Genomic DNA, 19662 nt, shown 5'->3' on the forward strand with positions numbered 1-19662 from the left:
TTACAGATGTGACGAAGTAAGGATCTTGAGGTGGGGAGATTTCCTGGATTATCTGGTTGGGTCCAATGTGTTCACAAGGGTCCTTCTAAGAGGAAGGCAAGTGGGTCAGAGTCAGAGAAAGGAATGTGCCAAGGGAAGCAGAGGTCAGAAAGGGGGAGAGATTGGAGCACACTATGCAGCTGACTTTGCTGATGGAGGAAGGGGCCATGAACTAAGGAATGTAAGTGGCCTCTAAAACCGGAAAAGGCAGGAAATTGTATTCTCCTTTACAGCTTCCAGAAGGAATGTGGCCCTACTGACATTTTGATTTTAGCCCCATAAAAATCTCTTTGGACTTCTGAACTCCAGAACTGTGAGATAATAAATTTGTATTGTTTAAGCCACTAAATCTGTAGTAATTTTGTTAGAGCAGCAATAGGAAGCTAATACAATTATTATAGCTACAATTTAAAGGGCATCTATTCTGTACAAAGTATCTTATGCACATTAATCCTAACCCCAGGGCCAACTTCATGGGTGTTCAACCTGTGCAGTCACACAAGCCCGCCCCACTTAGAAGGGACCTGTCCTTGGTTTAATGCTCTGTTGGTGCTGTCTTGAAACTTCTAATAATTGTTTATCAAGGGGCCATCTTGCATTTTCATTTTTGGGTCATCTTTATGATCATTACTCTGGACTATTTCTCAGATAGGTTGCCTATCTCCACTTCACTTAGTTCTTCTTCTGTGGTTTTTTCTTGTTCCTTCATCTGGAACTTATTCCTCTGCCACCTCATTTTGTCTAAGTTGCTATTTGTATTTTTACTATGTGGTAAGTTGGTTACATTTCTCGACCTTGGAGAAGTGGCCCTCTGTAGGAGGTGTCTTATGCATCCCAGCCACGTACTCCCCTCTCATCACCCAAGCTACATGCTCTAGGGGTTCCCCCTAAGAGGGCTGTGTGGGTCCTTCTGTTGTGGCGGGCTGACTATGTGGGCGGTCTGGTAGGCTTGGTGAGCCCCTAGTCTGGTTGGCTGCCAGAACCTGCCTTGTACAGATGGTGCTGGTCACTGTTTTGTGGGACCTGGTCATGAGGTAGCTGGTTCTGGAACCCTCACGGGCTCCAGGCTAGTGCTGGCTCACTGGTGGTGGAGTCAGGGTCCTGAAGATTCTGGGGCTGTTGCCCCCCCCCACCCCCGGTGGGTGAAGCCAGATCCTGGGGTTAGTGCCAGAGTACTGGCAGGCAGAGCTGGTTCCTGGAGTCTGGCTGCAGGGCCCAGGGATCCCAGAGCTCGTTTCAGCTCATTGGTTGGGGTGGGGGTGGGAGGTGGTTCCTGATAGAGTTGGGTATGGGGCCCGGGGTACCCCGAAGATTGTGTAGGCCTGCTAGTGGGCAGGGCCGGGGCCCAGCTGGTCCCAGGGTAGGGTCTGGCCTGCTTTGGGGGAGCATATCTTTCTTGCTTCTGGTGTCTGCCCCCTGGTGGGTGAGGCTGGTCTAGAAATTTGTGCAGGCTTCCTGGTGGAGGGGCCAGTGCCTGTCCACTGGTGTTTGGAGCTGGGTCTTGACCCTCTGGTGGGCTGGGCTATGTCTAGGGCCATTTCCAGAGGCGGCTGTGGACTCTTTAGTCTTTAAGGCAGCCTGTCTGCTGATGGGTAGGACTGTGTCCCTGAGTTAGTTGTTTGGCCTGAGGCGTCCCAGCGCTGGCGCTTGCAGGCTGTTGGCTGGTGCTACATCTTGGTGCTAACCAGCCAAGATACAGTCACCAGCAGCAGCAGTGTTCACACTGCTGAATGCCCCCCAATATGTCTGCCACCTGTGTCTATGTCCCTGAGCTGCAGCTGCCCCCCCTCCACCTCGCGTCTCCAGGAGACTCTCCAAGACCAGCAGGTAGCTCTGACCCAAGTTCCTATCAGATGACTGCTTTTGCCCTTGTTCCTGGTGCGTGGGAGATTTTGTGTGCGCCCTTTGAGAGTGAAGTCTCTATTTCCCCCAGTCCTAAGGGGCTCCTGCAATTAAGCCCCACTGGTCTTCAAAACCAAATGCTCTGGGAGCTCACCTTCCTGGTGTCAGACCCTTGGGCTGGGGAGCCCGACATGGGGCTCAGAACTCTCACTCCTGTGGGAGAACCTCTGCAATATATTTATTTTCCAGTTTGTCAGTCGCCCACCTCGGGGGTATAGGATTTAACTATATCACACGTTTGCCCCTCCTACCCATCTCGTTGTGGTTCCTTCTTTATGAACTTTACTTGTAGAAGATCTTTTCTAGTAGGTTCCAGTCTTTTTCATCGATGGTTGTTCTGCAGATAGTTGTGATTTTGGTATGCTCGTGAGAGGAGGTGAGCTCAGGGCCTTTCTACTCTGCTGTCTTGGCCGCTCTCCCCTGCACAGCAGTTATAATATTCACCTTGTAGAGTTGTCACAAGGAGAAGAAATAATATATGTGAAGTGCCTACACAGCTTTGGCAAACAGTAGGGACTCAAACAGATGATAGTTATTATTACTCAAAGGCCCAGTCATAGTAAGTGCTGAATGAGGATTTCATGCCCATACTTTCCCCACGACTTCTCTTTTCTCCTGGACTTGTATTTTGGAGGATCATTCTGGCAGAAGAGGGTTGGTGAAGGGTAAGACTAGAGCAGGAAGAACAGTCCTGAAATTGTGACAATGTAGTAGACAACTTCTGGAAAGTCTGTCCATCTCATGTCCTCTCTTTTTCTCTGATAATTGCCTCTGATACATCTTCATGTATCCTCCAGCAGCTGTGTTTCCCTCATGTGAGGGGTGAGGGACTCAGTCCCTCCACCCTTTTGATCTTCACTGGTCTCCAGACTCTCCCAGAAATTTAGTATTTTGAACCGAGAGAGGCAGAGGCTAAGCGTTTTCAGAAGCAAGTCACATTCATAGCAGTTACTCGAGAGATAGCCCACGGGCCACTTGCTTGCTGCCAAGGTCCCTGGAATAGCCCCGAAGCTGCCTTTCCAGTGATTGCTCAGTTCCTCCTTTCATTCCATGCATGTATCCGTTCAGTACATCTTTTTTTCCTTCCTAAAATGACATAATTATGACCAATAAAACCCTAACTAATAGGAAGTAATGAAAACATGAATTAAATTAGTGTAATAGGTTTGGAGAAAAGAAGGTGCACTTGAGAGACATTTAGGCATATGTAGGGTGGGGAAGGAGTTTGGAGTGACTTTCAGGTTTCTGACTTGGGTGATCGGGTAGATATTGCCACCATCAGAAAGATGTGAGAAAAGAAGGAGTTGGTTGGAAGGGGAAATACTGCACTTGAGATGCCTAGGGGACTTTCAAATGGAGATGTACAGTAGGAAGTTAGATATGTGTATCTGGATACCATAGGAGAGAAGTCTAGGCTAGAGATAAATGCTGGGGAGTGGTCAGCATTTACATAGTCATTACTGCCATGGGAGTGGATGAGATTGCCCCGAGTACTAAGTGAAAAAAGAAGAATCCCAAGAATGAAATCTTGGGGAATATCAATCTCTAAGAGGCAAGTAAAGGCAAAGAAACTGTCAAAGGGGACTGAGTAGGAAAGGTCAGAGAGGGAGGAGCAGAACTAAGAGAGATGCCAAATGAAGGGAGAGTTTGAAAAAGGAGCTGCCTAAATCACAGCATTCCAGCAGCATTCTTTTCATTTATGGCTGAGGCTACAACACCCTATTGAACATAACTGAACCCATGTTTCCAAACCCAGCTCCATCTGCGACCCTTTGCTTTGACCCGTAGTTTCTCCTGCACTGCCTGGCCTCTTTGGATCAAGGACTCAGACTGACTGAGGGCTGTTAAAAAAATTATGAGTTTACCAACAACAAAAGAAATGCAAATAGAAACAACTTTAAGTTTCTATTATATATTATATTATTAGCGCACGTGAATAAAGCAATCAAGAGTTATGTTAACAGAGGTTGTGGGGAAGTAGGCAGGCTTGAGATCTCCAGGTGGCATTTTACACACAGTCAACCTGGGAAGCAGTAACAAAGAGCTGTGTGTGCCCTTTGTTCCACTTCAGAGCATATCGCAAGGAAATAAACTAAAGGAAAAAAAGTCGTTAAGTGATACAGAGCCTCCTCCCACTACTTAGAATAAAACTGGAAACAATACAAACCCTCAACTTTAACATAATGCTTAAACAGTGTCAAACTAACTGCTTTGGAACACAATGTAACCATTAAAACTGACAACCACATGGGTACAGAAATGTATCTAAGAAATAATGTTAAGTGAAAAAAGCAAAGCACACCAGATGATGGTGAGGGTGTGATGAAACTGGAACCCTTGCATATTGTTGATGGAAATTTAAAATTATTCCTAGATATATAGGAATGAAATTTGACCCAGCAATTTCATTCCTAGAAAAATGAAAACTTACATGCACACAAAAACATGTACATGAATATTCATAGCAATATTATTCATAATAGCCAAGAGGGGGAAACAACCCAAATGTCCATAGCCTGATGAATGGGTAAACAAAAGGCAGTATATATCTACACAATGGAATATTATTTGGCCATAAAAAGGAATGAAGTACTGTTACATTCTTCAGCATGGATGAACCTTGACAACATTATACTAAGTGAAAGAAGCTAGTCACAAAAGACCATATATTATATGATACGATTTACATGAAAGCTCCAGAATAGGCAAATCTGTAGAGACAGAAAGTAGATTAGTGGTTGCTTAGGGGGTGCGGTGGAGAATGGGAGGACTGGGAGGTGATAGCTAAAGGGTACAGGGTTTTTTTCGAGGTGATAAACGTGTTCTAAAATTGATTGTGTTGATGGCTGCACAACTCTGTGAATATACTAAAAACCATTCAATTGTACATTCTAAGTGGGTGAATTGTATGGTATATGAATTATATCTCAATAAAACTCTTGCAGAAAATTTTTTAAAAATCATTGAACTGTATGTTAATAATGGGTGAATTTTATGAAATATATATATAAGATACTTCAATAAAGCCATTTTTTTTAAAAAAAGCAAAGCACAAACTGGTTGTTTTTTTTTTTTGTATACATCAGTATTTTTGTAAAATAACAAAGGCTGCAAGAGGCTGGAAGTCGGTAGAGATATAACAGAAAGACACCAGATTTGGAAACTGAAGGCCTAGTTTTATTCCTCATCCTACCATTTCTAACCATGTGACCCTGGACACACCATGGAAATTCTCTGAGTCTTACTTCTTCCATTTGTGCAATAGGGATATTAATTCCTACCTCACATGGTTATTCTGAGGCATAAATGTTAAATAGAGTCATTTTTTTGCTTTTTTGATTTGCTTAAGCATGAGGTTAACAAACATGGCAATAAAAAGTGAGACAACATATGTAAAAGGGATTTGGAAGCGAAATCGTCCATAAAAGGAAACGATAGTCTGGATCCTGATTCTATACTTGTAGCTTAGGAGACAGCATCAGCATAGCCTCAGCCTCAGAAACATAGGACCCTCCCTTTGTCTATGTGCCCTGGATAATACTTTATAACTGGCTGTGTGGAAATTAAAATAAGCTTCCCATGTTCTGAAAATGTACGCTGGCTGTAAAGGTAATTTGGGGGCGACACAATGGAGCTCAGGTGTGTCAATGCCAAGTTACCATAGCAATAGTCCCATTCCTGAGCCTGCCCCCAGATGACATGAGGAGCCCAGTGAAGACCGGAACGAAGCCATTCTGCATGAAATTATTTTCTCCGTATGCGGCTGGGGAGGACATTCACACTTCCCTCACAAATAATGTTTGAAGGGAGAAGGCCTCTGAATTTTTACAAAACAACCTTTTCTCCTTTCTTCAGAATCAGAATCAAAATCCAGTAAATTCCTCACAATGCCTGGCATGTGGTAAGTACTCAATATGTAGTTGTGTAGTGAATGAATGATCAGAATTTACCTAGAAGTCCAAGGTTGGAATAGAATAGCATAGTTTATTGGTAAGAAGAGACTAATAAATTGACCACCAGGAATTTCAGAAAGGAGATCTAAATTCATACTCCATATAATTGGGTGTCTGTTCCAAGCCACACAGCATTTTCACATCTGGATATGCCCCCATTTATTAAGCTGCTTCAGCCTGTAGCAAATTCCCCTCAAATACCATGCTTATTATTCGGAAGGGACACAGTGTTACACCACCAGTGTTATTCAACCTGTTAACAGTGCACACATTTTCCAACGCTGTGTGGGAACAGTATGTGAACATGGCTGGGTAATGGATCTGCTGTCGTCCACCCTTCCAAGCTCTGCCTCCTGTTCTTGATAGAGAAGGGAGCCTGACCAGGCCTGCATCTGGGTAAATCGTTTCCTCCTCATAATGGGCAGAGGCAAACATCCTTAGTGCCAGTAGGGCTGTTTTTGAAATCATTCTTGTGGGACTGGAAAACCTTCTTCAACTCCAGGAACCAGGCTTACAGTCCCACCATGAAGTCAAGCTTTGAAAGGGGCTCAGAGCTCACAATAAACTTCATATCCACTCCCTCCTCACCTCAGTTTTCTTACATTTTTGGCACAAAACGTGGGCCCCTTCTCTCCTGGAAGACGTTTCCTCCTTGTGATCTCCTCAGCCACTCTACAAAACCCTTTACGTCAAAGGGAAAGAGCAGAGAGGTATTGTCATCTTCACCAGACTTGCAGAGAATTGCCTCAACCCAGCAATCACAGCACCTACTAACAGCTGAGCCGTGGCAATTTGCCAACATTCCCTCAGTCGACCCCCATAACAGTCCTGAGGGGCAAGTAGTTTTTTTCTTCCAGTTTTATTGAGATATACTTGACATCCAGCACTGTATAAGTTTAAGGTGTACAACACAATGATTTGACTTACATACATCATGGAATGACGACCACAATAAGTTTAGTGAGAAGCCCTCATCTCATAGAGATACAAAACGAAGGAAAAGGAAAAAAAATTTTTTCCCTTGTGATGAGAACACTTAGGATTCACTCTCTGAACAACTTTCAGATATAACATAGAGCAGTGTTAGTTATATTAATCATGTTGTACATTACATCCCCAGTACTTATTTATAACTGAAAGTTTGTACCTTTGGATCACCTTCCTCCAATTCCCCCTCCCTCCTCCTCTCTCCTCTGGTAAACAACAATCTGATTTCTTTTTTCTATGAGTTTGATTGTTTGTTTGTTTGGAAGACAAGTAATTTTGATTCCCATTTTACTTTCCAGGAAGTCGAGGCTTGGAGAGGTCTTATAATTAGTCAGTGGCTGGCCCATTATTTAAACCTGGGTCTGACTGAGTATGCTACATACTGAAACAGCTAAAAACAACAGAAGTAGCAGTAAGCCTGTGCCAATACCATTATGCACTAGAGATTTGGGGGAGAGCAGGGGAAAAAGAACCAGGATCTAACAATACCCTAATAACACTTAGACCTTACTAATACTAATTTTAGACCTTAATCATGGTAGCATATGTGCTGTGGTTGGTGGCAGTGGGAAAGAACTGAGCAGGAAATACCAGGACCAGATTCTGGCTAATCAGGAAGATTAACTCATAGCAGATGTTGCCTTGCCTCTAATGCTCTTTCCTCCTCTCCCCTTCCATCCTTCTAGACCCATCTTCTCTGTGAAAGCTTTCCTGACCAGCCCCATGGCCCCCAGCATTAATCCTTTACTCCATGTTCCCTTTCTACTTTGTTGTATATCAGTTATAGCCTTTTCTTATCACATTTTATTTTAGTATTTTGTTTATCTTTCTTCCCTACCCGGCAGGAGCACCTTGAGGCCAGCACCTGTGTCTTAGTCATCTTTGTACCCAGAGCCTTGAACAGTTCCTGGTAAATAAAAAGTCGCAAGTCACTACTGCTACTCAGTAAATCATGACCTCCTAGTCTTAGTTTTCCAATTTTGAACCAGTGTCCTCACTTACCCCACATCCTGCGTTGGACGGGACTTTTGAGGATTCTAGTTTAGGACATTTGTCAGGGATTATATTTTTTATTGGCTGCCCAGCATCTGAGCCCCCTTCCCATGTCTGGGGGAATTGCCACTGGATGAAACATGGGTCTCATGGGAGGCACAGTGTGTCTTCCCCTTATGGAAGTTGGAAAAGAGGCCAGACATTTGCCCTCCCAGATCCCTGGCAGCTGGGGTGCAAGCATATCACCTAAGTTTGGCCCTGCTGATACTCAGGCGGAGAACTTGAATTTGAAGCAAATGACCCAATAAACAGGGACAGTTTAGAATTTGTGCTGGTGGCAGCACTGGTGTCCACTGCTCAGTGGGATTGGCAGCAGCATCTTGACTGAGATGTTTCTGTGATGTGGTCTTTCTGTCTCCTGAGATGGTCTCCTTTGGTTCATGTCTGTTTTTGAAGCTTGAATCTGTAGTCTTCCTACCAATTCTGTGATCTCCCTGATATCTCTCAAACTCCTTTTCTGATTAAAATAGCCAGCTTTCCTAGCTTCCCCTGCACGAGGGCCAAGCATGCTCTTCATGCAGTGAGTCACAGGTATTCTCCGTAAGGAGACTTCGGGGTGTAGATGTGAAGGCTCTATGTGCTATGCACAAGTAGTAAGTGGGGGAGATGCAGGTGGTCCCAGGCAGTCTGGCTCAGGTTTTAACAACATCATACTGCTTCCCAAACGTAAAGTATTATTAATAAATATATTCCTAATGATACTATTTTTTTTTTTTTTGGCTGTACCATGCATCTTGCGGGATCTTTGTTCCCTGATCAGGGATTAAACCTGGTCACTGGCAGTGAAAGCACCAAGTCCTAACCACTGGACCACCAGGGAATTCCCTCCTACTGATAATTATAGTACGTATCAGAGAATGTAATATTGAGCCTAGAATAGAGGGAGCCCATTGTCCTAATCAATGACTAATAGATCTTTATTGAGTATTTGTGAATGAATGTTTAAAAATTCAATACAAGTTACTCATTCAGTGTTATCAGGGGGAAAGAGCCTCTGTCTGGAAATCAAGAAATTTGGATTGTAGTCTGGGTTCTGTCACTAGTTTGGGGACATCAAGGAAGCCATTTAGTCTCACTGAGCTTCATCTTTCTTATCTTAAAATCTTGTTTTACTACCTACTCCACCTGCCTACAGGTACAGCTGTTGTGAGGATGAAATGTGATAATGGATGTGGAAAGCTAAAAGCACAGCAGACTGAGGGTTTGCTGTATCTCTGCCTTGGGTTTGCCTCAGGGAGTTACTTGTTGGCCTTTGGCTTCCCAGGATCCAGGACCACCTACGGTGGGCTCACCAGCTGTTATCAGTCAGGGCTCTCGGTTGCAAATACCAGAAGCCAACTCTGGCTATTTTATTTTTAAATTATTTATTTATTTATTTATTTAGGCTGCGCCAGGTCTTAGTTGCAACATGCAAGCGGGATCTAGTTCCCCGACCAGGGATTGAACCTGGGCCCCCTGCATAGCATGCGAGAAGTCTTACGCACTGGACCACCAAGTCCAACTCTGACTATTTTAATCAGAAAAGGAGCTTGCTTTCTTACCTGCCTCCTTCACTAGATTGTGGACATCTCTGCAGCAGAGGCTATAACTTTTATTTCTGTATTTCTCATGCCTAGCTTAGTGCCCATCTCAAAAAATGTAAAATTATTTTTAAAATAAGTGAATGAAAACAAACATTTGAAGTAGAGGTATTACCTCTATTTTTCAGTTAAGGAAGCAGACTCAAAAGTTTAACTGACTCCATTCAAGGTCATACAATTAATACATGGCAGATTACCATGTATTACCCCCATAATTAATACATGGCAGATTACCCCCATAATGGGGGTGTGCCTCATTCAATCAGTTGAAGTCCTGACTAGAACTAGAACATAAAACTGACCTCTCCCAGGCAAGAGGGAATTCTGCCAGCAGATGGCTTTTGGACTTGAACTGCAACATTTGTTCTTCCCTGGGTCTCCATCCTGCTGGCCTACCCTGCAGAGTTTGGACTTGCCAGCCTCCATAGTTACATGAGCCAGTTCCTTAAAATAAATCTCTCTCTCTCTGTCTTTCTCCTTCTCTGTCTCTGTTTTTCTCTCCCCTATTGGTTCTGTTTCTCTGGAGAACCCTAACTAATACAAATATTTTCAGTATTTCTTACAGAATCTTTTAGACAACAGTGAAACAGAACTTCATGGTGTTTTCTGACAGAGAGTTAACATATTCTGCTTCTTGTAAAAAAAAAAAAGAAGTAAAACTCAAGCAGTATGTTTTCCCTGGTCCTGGGGCTCCAGTAATAAGATTGAGAGCCTCTGTGGAGAGAAGGGGTTTGCAAAGGACATAGAAGATAGAGTTCCAGAGAATGAGGAAACTGTGGTTTATTGCTAACAGACCATGCTTGGTTCCAGAAAAGACAGGGTAGGAAAACATTCACTCCCTCCAATAATCAAGAAGCCAAGAAAGAGATAATGCTTTTCTTGGCCTCCTGGATAACTTCAGATCAGGATCTTAATTGAAAAGTAGAACTATTTTCTTTATCTGGCGTTGCCATGGACTAGTTGTGTGACCTTCAGCGAGATACTACCCTTCTCTGAGCCTTCATTTTCTCATTGTTAAAATGAGACAGTTGAATTAGACAGTCTCTGGGGTCTCTTTCAGTCACGCCAGTCTACATCACCTTAAACTCTAAGTTTTGTGAAGGTGGGCCTCCTCTTGTTTACCTCTGGTACCTAGAACCTAGCATAGGGCCGACATAGCATAGGCCCCTAGCACACAAAAGTGGACCCTATAAATACTAGCACTGAATGAATAAATGAGGATTTAAAAAACTATCTAGGTAACTTTTGAAGGGGAGGGAAGAGAAATCAAGGAATTTTATCCCATGGAGTCATATAAAAGATGTTTTTGACAAACTTGAAATCTTTCTTGTAATCAAAAAGCCGTCTCCTGAGATTTGTTTCATACATTCAGAACACTAGATAGTGGGGTACAAAGTTATTTAAACCAGCTCTGTATCCCTGAGGGTCTCACCCTTTTGTTGGATGACAGGAAATGTATAACAAAGACACTAAATGACAACAGAAGGGATTGTCTGCAGAGCCCGGTTAGTGGTACTTCTATTCTAAGGTCTCACAGGTTCCAAGGTTCATGGATAAATCTGAGAGGGCAAGTACCAACTGAGCAACCTCACGTGGTCCCAACTCTTCCACTCCATCTTCCTGACTCTCTCTCTCCATCCGAAGCCGACCAAAAAGAGCAGCAGTTGGGCCCTCATCTGCTGTCCTGTATACCCACTGGAGCGGCAGGCAGATCAAAAAACAAACCACCCCCTTCCCTTGTCTCCTGCCCCAGATTCTGTAGTCGTCAGACTTTTGCCCATTGCAAGCCGAGAATCGCTCTGTATCAGCCAGCTCCCTGAAAGTCAGCTGACCAATGGGTTTCTATCTTCCTTTTAAAACAGCCTAGAAAAGTCTTGAGTTGATGGAGTGTCCTTTGGAGTCATGGCTCAGAAAAACCTCTATATGTCATCCTATCTGATTTTATAAAGACCTTCAGCTTTTAGACCAGACGAGCTGCCTCCTTGCTCTTAAATAAAGTGAATGGGGCTCTGGACCCAGAGACAGGCAGGCCTGCCTTCTAGTTCCAGCTGCATTACTTAGGGACAGCGGACACATCACTTCTCCTTTCTGAACCTTAATCATCTCCTCTGTAAAGGGAGGAGTGTAACAACAGCGTGCACACACACACACACACACACACACACACACACAACTTCACCCCTCACCTGCACCACAGGGTTATTCTGAGAATTCAGTGAGATCAGATATGTGATGGGTCTCTGCACCATGCAAATGTAAGTTCTCTGTTATCAGATTTCAGCTTTGATGAGTCATTTCAGGCATCAGTTCTTGATGTAGGTGTCCTTCATTTAACCCCACCACCAACTATTTCTCCTTCTTTTTCTTTTTTTGTTTCCTGAAGAAATTACAAAGTCAGTCCTATGCATATTCCTGATGGGGTCTACTCCTAAACCTTTCCTAACTTCTTTCTGGCTCCATCCTCCCTTCCCAGTGGAGTCTACCAGCTCTTACTCCCTCGCTCTGTCAGGAATTATTCAGGAAGGTTCCTCTCAGCCCACACTGTCACCATGCACACCTGCATACTTAATGTTTGATCTAGTTGTTGTCACGTGTAGAAACCCAAATACTGGTGGACTAAGAGTCAAGCGTCCTGTGTTCCAGAATTACCACTGTTTTTGATTACCTAGGGAGCTTTGGACCATTCAGTTCGATAAACATCTATTCAGGTCTGGGCAGGGGGTGGGGTAGGAATGTTGCCTGCTGTGCACAAGATTTTGTAGGTCACACAGATAAGTAAACGTCCAACTATGAAGGACGTTCTGTACAGTCGCACACATACCAAATAATATGGGTACATAGAGGAAGAATAATTTAATCGACCTTTGAAGGTTACAGAGGCACCAAAGAGGAGGTAACATCTGAAGGATGATTAAGATTTTACAAGGTCAATAGGGAGGCCAGGTAGAAGGAAGAACATTAAGACATGAACAAAAATAGTGTGATAAAGAAATGAGAAGCGTTTGGTGCCACCAGAGCACAGAATGTGAGGCAGGGAGGGCGGGAGATGAGGCTAGGGGAAGTTGGGCTGAGGTTGTGTGGGACCTGGAAAGCCAGGCTTAGACATTTGGACTTTTTAAGCCCTCTAGACTTAAGGTACCCATTGTACAAATCAATTTATCCCCTGTATGCCTAGAATGATACTAGCTTTGTACCATCCTAGAGAGAACGGAGAAAAGAGTCACTCCAGTAATTTTCTGTAGGGCTTGACTCTCCCAGTTGAGAAAGGCTGTGATGCAATGGTAAGCTACCCAACATTTATAGAAAGCAAGTGACATCCTCATGTATCATTACTTTGGTGACAACGAGAAGAACGTTTTAGTAGAGGCAAAGGCTAAGAGATTGAACCAAAACTCTATTGTAATAATTCAGGTGGGCGATGACCAGGGCTCAGGACATTGTCAATAGAAATGGAGGAAAGGGACATTCCAGAGACGTTTGGGAGGCAGAATGGTTGGAATACTTCAGTGCTATCTTTCCCGGCTCCCCAGCTATATCTGGAGTCGCTGACTCCCTCCAGCTGCAAGCTGAAGCCTTCCTGAAAAGGGTAAGAAGTGCATCAGCCACAGCCCACCATGGGGTTGGGGTGTGCTGACACTAATCTGGGCTTTATCGTGCTCCTGGTGACCTCTGCATACCGCGATAGCCTCTCGGTTATGACTCTTCATACCCCATCACCTTCCTGGGCATGTTGGTCCAGTCCTCACAACTAACCTTCAGCCTAATTCTCCTCCCCAACCCCATATTTTCAGCTGAGACAGAAGCCCTGCGCTGAACTCCAGACTTGCTTGGCTGGGATCCTGACACTCTGCTTCCCTATCCCAGCCCATTCTTCCAAGGGGCTGGGTCCACTCTCTGTGCCCCACCCGGGCCCCAGTAATCCTGCAGCAGAGTTCGTATTGCCAGCTTCAGTGTTGCTTGATCACAGCTTCCTCCTGCTGTCCGACAGGCCTGTGTGGCTGGGGTCCCATCATGCCTCACACTTCAACCCACCCGAGTTCAGACATCACCAAACCTCCTCTGGGGCCCGTTCTCTCATTTGTAACATGAAGGGGTTATGCTAGGTGACTTCTTGGGTTGTTCCCTTCCAACACTAACATCCTGTCTTTCTAAATAGGCCAACTGTAAAAGAAGTCTGCATTGGCACAGAACAATTGAGGCTGGAAGCGAGTGAGTCAGACTCAGCAGAAATGTCAAGCTAGCTGTGAAGCCAAGAGATTAGAGTGCAGCACGCCACTGGGCAGACAGAGCTGGAGGTTCCAACCACAGATTAGCCTGCCCAGACAGCTGTGTGGACGAGATGACTGATGCCACACCCAGCTTATTAGTCACGTTCATGTTCAAGGGATTAACAGCATCATTTTGTGTGCCCCCCGCACCACCCCACCCTGGCAAAGGACCATGTTCATTTATGACCTAAAGCAATTTAGTATGGTGATTGTCATTCTACCTTTTCTAATGGTTAGCGCTGGGGATTTCAGATTCAATATTATCCTACCAGTATTTCGCCCATTTCCTTAGAATAACCATCCAGTGAGTAGTCCCTGAGCATCTAGCTTTACTCTCAAGACTTCCTAAGTTCTTCCCAGATGCTCCTCAGGATGTGTGAAAGAAAGAATGCAGGTCTTTGGAGGCCTAGGTTTGAATTCCACAGCTACTTACTAGTCATGGGATTCTGGAAAAGTTACTTAATCTCTCTGAGCTTTGGAAGTAGGATAATAATAACCTGCTTTGCAAAGTTGTAGCCCAGATTGAAAGTGCCTGGTACACAGAAGGTACTCAATAAAGGAGTTCTCCCTCACACCAACCCTTGAAGTCTCTTTGCCCTCAGGATTGCCTGGATTTTTTCTCTCTCTGTCTCTACGACTGGAGCCTACAAGGCTGGTCCACACAAATTTCTGCTCCAATCCAGATCTACAGCATGCTGAGTCAGCACTGGCACCTCCTGGCGTAGGGGCGCTTTTTTTTTTTTCCTGGTTGGGGCTGAGCAATCATAGGCCAAGAAAAATCTAGCTCAGAAGATGAGATCATAGCTGAAGGCTCTAAGAGCTCCATTGTCTCAGCTTCAGGGTCTATTACGTTGAAGATGTAAATGCCAGTGTTGGGATTCAGGGCAGGGCCAGTGGGGAGAGCCCAAGAGACAGTGCTAAAGTGGTGAGAGGGTAAAGGAAGGATGTCTCCAAGCTGCTAAGCACAGGAATCAGCTGAGGGACACACATCTTTGGCTAGCTAAGGGCTAACATTCTTGGTTCTTCTTTCAAGGGGAATCTAGTATCAGGGACCAGTATAGACATGGGCTGTTTGAGCCATAGAGATCATTCTACCTTCTTTTATGCAGATAGAGAAACTGAGGCCTGGAGGAAGGAAAAGACTTGCCCAAATCCATGTAGAGAGAAAGGGCCAGAACTGCTCCTAAACCCATGTCTCTAGATTTTATGTCCATAACTGTGAAAAAATAGTGATTATTAGAATTCAACACATTGTGGACACTCAATAGATTTGATTGTTGAATAACAAGTATAGGGAATGTTTGCTAACAGGATTTCTAGGCAGGAGAGATTTCTAAGCATTTACTAATATTTTTTGAATCCCAGAAGGTAAGGAAGGGCCAGATTGTGAAGGGTATTGAATGCCATGCTTGAGAGTATGAATTCTATTTTGCAGGCAACATGAAGCCATCAAAGATTTCAAAGTAGAGGACTGACATGATCATTCCAATGATTTGAGAGAGATCATTCTGGTTGCAGAGGGGAGGATGGATTGGAAGGTGTCAGGTTTGATGCATGAGGATATAGGGGGCTTTTAGAGTAGCCCTGGCAAGAGATGATTGATGGAGATTTAAGGAAGGGCAGTGGTGGACTTCGGTGGCTCCGCGCTTCCACTGCAGGGGGCACGGCTTCTACCCCTAGTCAGGCAAGTTCCACATTCTGCGCAGTGTGGCAAAAAATAAAATAAAATAAAATAAAAAAGAAGGGCAGTGGCAGGAGGACAGAGAGGAAGCAGGAGAGCCAAAGACCATGTCTTCAGTGCAGCCAGTGGGGCCTGTGGTCAGTGGAAAGAAAGGTGGGTCTGGAAGGGGCAGAAGGCTGGGCCCTACGTAGCCAAAGCACAACTTCTCAAGACCCTAGTCTACTGCTCAGGGTCCCAGGCTTCACTCATGGCAGGGCAGCTATTTGATGGCCATGGCACTGGGTAGGCCACAGGCTGCTAACAATCACAGTAGCCACTGAAATTCTGACTGTGTAATAAACCAGGACGCCTACTTCCCCAGCAAAGTACAGCAAAGATGGTTGGTTGTGTCACACATAAAGTCCTGTTTTCTACCTAGAGGTTTTCAGTTAAGGGTAAACATTTTTAAAGATTAAGCCTTCTAGTTTCTATACCTTGTCTGGATAATTAACATCTCCTGGTAAAAAGGTAAGTTCCATCCACTGCTAGCTATGGAGGTCATGTATTATAATAGTTAATAACACAGAATTTGGGGTCAGGTGGTCCCGGGTTTGAGTACAGTCTGGTACTCTCTACCTGTGTAATCTTGAGCATGTTATTAAATCTCTTTAAGTTTCCTCAACCATAAAATGGGGACAGTAGTAGTTCTTTTGTGAGGGTTGTTGTCCTAATGATATAAGATAAAGCATTTTAAGTGCTCAGAGCAAGTGCTCAAGCAGGGTCAGCTATTGTTAATTTTAATATCCCTACGGATTATTTTGTAGCTTGGTGTATTGAAAAGAAAGATCACTTTCCTAAGCATAAAACATCTGTGTTCAACATTTTTAAAGCCTCTTATTTGAATATTGTGTTTTAACCAAATTTTAAAGATTCACGGATGAATGGTGGAACAGGAGAACATTGGATACATATCTGTGTGCAGATGTTATGAATGTGCAATAAGAGCTTTTGTTCTACTTTCCAAAAATTTTGTGATCAAAAGTGATTTTGCTATTGATTTGCTGGATGACTTCAAGGAAGTCCATTTAACATTTTCAGCTTTGTTTGTTCCACTGCAGGATAAGTGGGCATGGTTTCTAAAGGCTTTACCAACTCTAAAATAAATACACGAATTCATTTTACACTCTAATTACATATTACTTGCATGGCTATAACAGTAAGTCAAACCCCAACTATTTCTAAAGAAGCTCTAGAATTCTTCATGATTACTAAGGATCAGTGCCAAGAATCTGATTATCATCCAATATGTGATGTGTGCCCTCATTTATCGAATGGTTTGACAGTGTACAGCTGACTTGGAACATCTGGAGGAATGGTCATAGCTGAGAAACAGAAAACTGGAACTGGAGGTTGAGTCCCCTTGCACTTGCTGTTCCTTGGGGGAAAGCTTTTTTTTTTTTTTTTTTTTTTAACTTTCTTGTCTGTTCATTTGTACTGTCAAAGTTTCTCTCTGAGAGTGGCTTTTGGTGATAAGTTAATCAGTTCGGCAAAGTACTGGGAGTAGGTTAGTAAAAATCATCTTTATGAGCAAACTTTTCAGGTCCAGCTCCAGCTCAGCCCCGAGCCCTTTCCCCACTACTTTGTTTTGGCACATTCTAATACAACCAGACTGATCTTGGCTATTTCCTTAGATCCTGTGTGTTTACCACTCAATGTTTTACTAATGCTGCTCTCAACCTGGAAACACTTCTCTCCTTTTCTTTGAATTCTTCCTCCACTCTGACTGCCAACATTTATATGTCCAAATTCTCCCCATTCTTTGAAGCTTAGTGTGAAGTTCACCTCTCCCACAAAGTGTGGGTAATCTTTCTCCTTGGGTGCAGTGAATATCCCCTTCAGCTGAGCTCCCAGAACACTTCTGGTATGTATCTCTCAGGTGATCCTCGGCAGGCAGAATAGTCTAGTGGTTAGGCACACGGGATCTGCAGTCACACCACTTGAGTTCAAATTACTATTGGCTCCTTAGCTGTGAACTTGGGCAAGGTATAAACCTCTCCTTGCCTCAGGTTTCTCATCCGTAAAATGGAGCTGATAGCAGTACCTACCTCATAAGGTTTTTGTTAGGTTTAAATGAGCCTGTAGATGTAAAGCATTTAGAATAGCTCCTTGCCTTATTGAGTGTTTAATAAATGCTAGCTATCATTACTTCTCTCCTTCTACCTTATTTTACAAATAAAATATTCCTGTCTCATGCTTCCGCCTAGACTCTACACTCGTTGAGAACACACCGATTTGTGCCTGTTCATTTTTTTGGTAGCTCATTTTTGTGCCTAGAACTTAGCACACAGAAGTAGTTATCTGACAGGTTTTAGAAAACTTAGGCCAAGTCCTTCTTCCCTTTTTATCCCTAATATTTACAAGATGACTTTAACCATGAAATAAGAAATTCCATGAATTTAAAAAGTTTATTGTAATTAAATGTCAAATTGGACATTAGACTAAACAGTCTATAGTCAGTTACATGGTAGTACATGTGGCAAGGACAGGGCTTTTTTTTTTAATAGATCTTTATTGGAGTATAATTGCTTCACAATAGCATTTTAGTTTCTGTTGCACAACAAAGTGAATCAGCCATATGTGTACATATAACCCCATATCCCCTCCCTCTTGAGCCTCCCTCCCATCCTCCCTATCCCACCGCTCTAGGTCACCGCAAAGCACCGAGCCGATCTCCCTGTGCTATGCTGCTTTTTAACGAACATTACATGTGGTGTACAGCTATTTGACCCAGGGTTCCCGACACCTAGTCCTGGCCCCATTCCGCTACTCCCAATACCAGATTCTATTACCTTTGCTTCCCATGGCTGTGGGACAAAGCTCAGTCATAGTCAAGATTTCAGGTCAAAGTCAGATCTATTTCTGAGATATTTTCCACAGATATTTCTCACATCTTTGCAGAGACACTTCTTGGTCTGTGTTTATGGATTTGTGCCAACCAGCAGTTTACCCAACACTGTGATTCATTTCTTTGTTTTCTATACACTGTTTGACTTTTCTCATATTTGGATTTAGCTGAGGACTCTCAACATAAGCTTTACATGGCTAGTCAGTCCAACTTTTTAATATTTTTGGATCTTAATACAAAAAAAAAAATTCAGACCCAAGGCCAGGATTTTTCTAATAATAAACCAGGGACTACTCATTTTCTTTTTAGGGAGCATTAACTTCAATTTAGTTCTCTTCTGTGAAACTTCACAGCATTAATGCTAAAACATAATTCAGGTCAAGTATAATATCAGCTCCTGGGGTGTCATTAATAGTTCCTAGTTCATGAATAAGAGCCTTACAAAGTAGCACAGGCCCACAGAAATGGGCCTGGAGAAATTAGGCCAAGCAGGGCTCAAAGAAATTAAGGTATAATATGCTGCCTTTTCCCTGCTCTCAGGAGCAGCATTTCTTTTCTCACAACTAACCTTAGACACAGGCAAAGTAGGCACTGGCCTGTAGCATAGAGGGGTGCTGAAGGTCTCAGAAGGCGGTCCTCCAACCCGCCTTTAATGCTTGGCATTCCTACCTCCAGAGTGGCATTCCATTGGCAGAAGTTTGCTCTAGAGACTTCTGTCCATCCCTTCACTAATTCATTCATTCATCAAATGTTAATTAGTGCTACTATGTGCAGGAACAGGGGAGAGAAAAATGAGCAGGATGCAAAGCTTTTAGATTAGTGGGAAGACCAAAATAGCGAGATGGTTAAAACTCTGTGTGTTTGACACGTGTCATGAGAAAACTTTACCTGTGGGGCTGCCAGAGAGGTAGGAAGTGACCCCAGAGAATGGAATGTCACAGAAAACCATGAGTGGAAGAATGATGAAGTCATGCACCTTAGGACAAGTTAGGGGAGGGAAGAAAATGTTGAGTACAGATACCTCTGTCAAGATGAATGCTTTAAGCTGGCTAGTAGTTACCAACAAAGAGGAATGAACAGTAGACTTCTAGTTTCCCAATGTAAAGTCATCTTAAAGCTGGGCAGAACTTGACTCACAAGTTAAGACTTGATAGGGAAGTGAGTGAGAACAGAGACTGGGAACCTGTGCTACTGACCAGGAGGGGCTGAAGTGAGCTCTTGGTGTTGGAGGAACAACTTAGGGCACTGAGGCCAGAGGTTGAGGTCCCCTGAGACATGTGCTGAAAGAGAAGATCAGAAAGCGCCAAGCAGACTT

This window comes from Eubalaena glacialis, chromosome 10 (assembly GCF_028564815.1).
Source record: "Eubalaena glacialis isolate mEubGla1 chromosome 10, mEubGla1.1.hap2.+ XY, whole genome shotgun sequence".
Lineage (NCBI taxonomy): Eukaryota > Metazoa > Chordata > Mammalia > Artiodactyla > Balaenidae > Eubalaena > Eubalaena glacialis.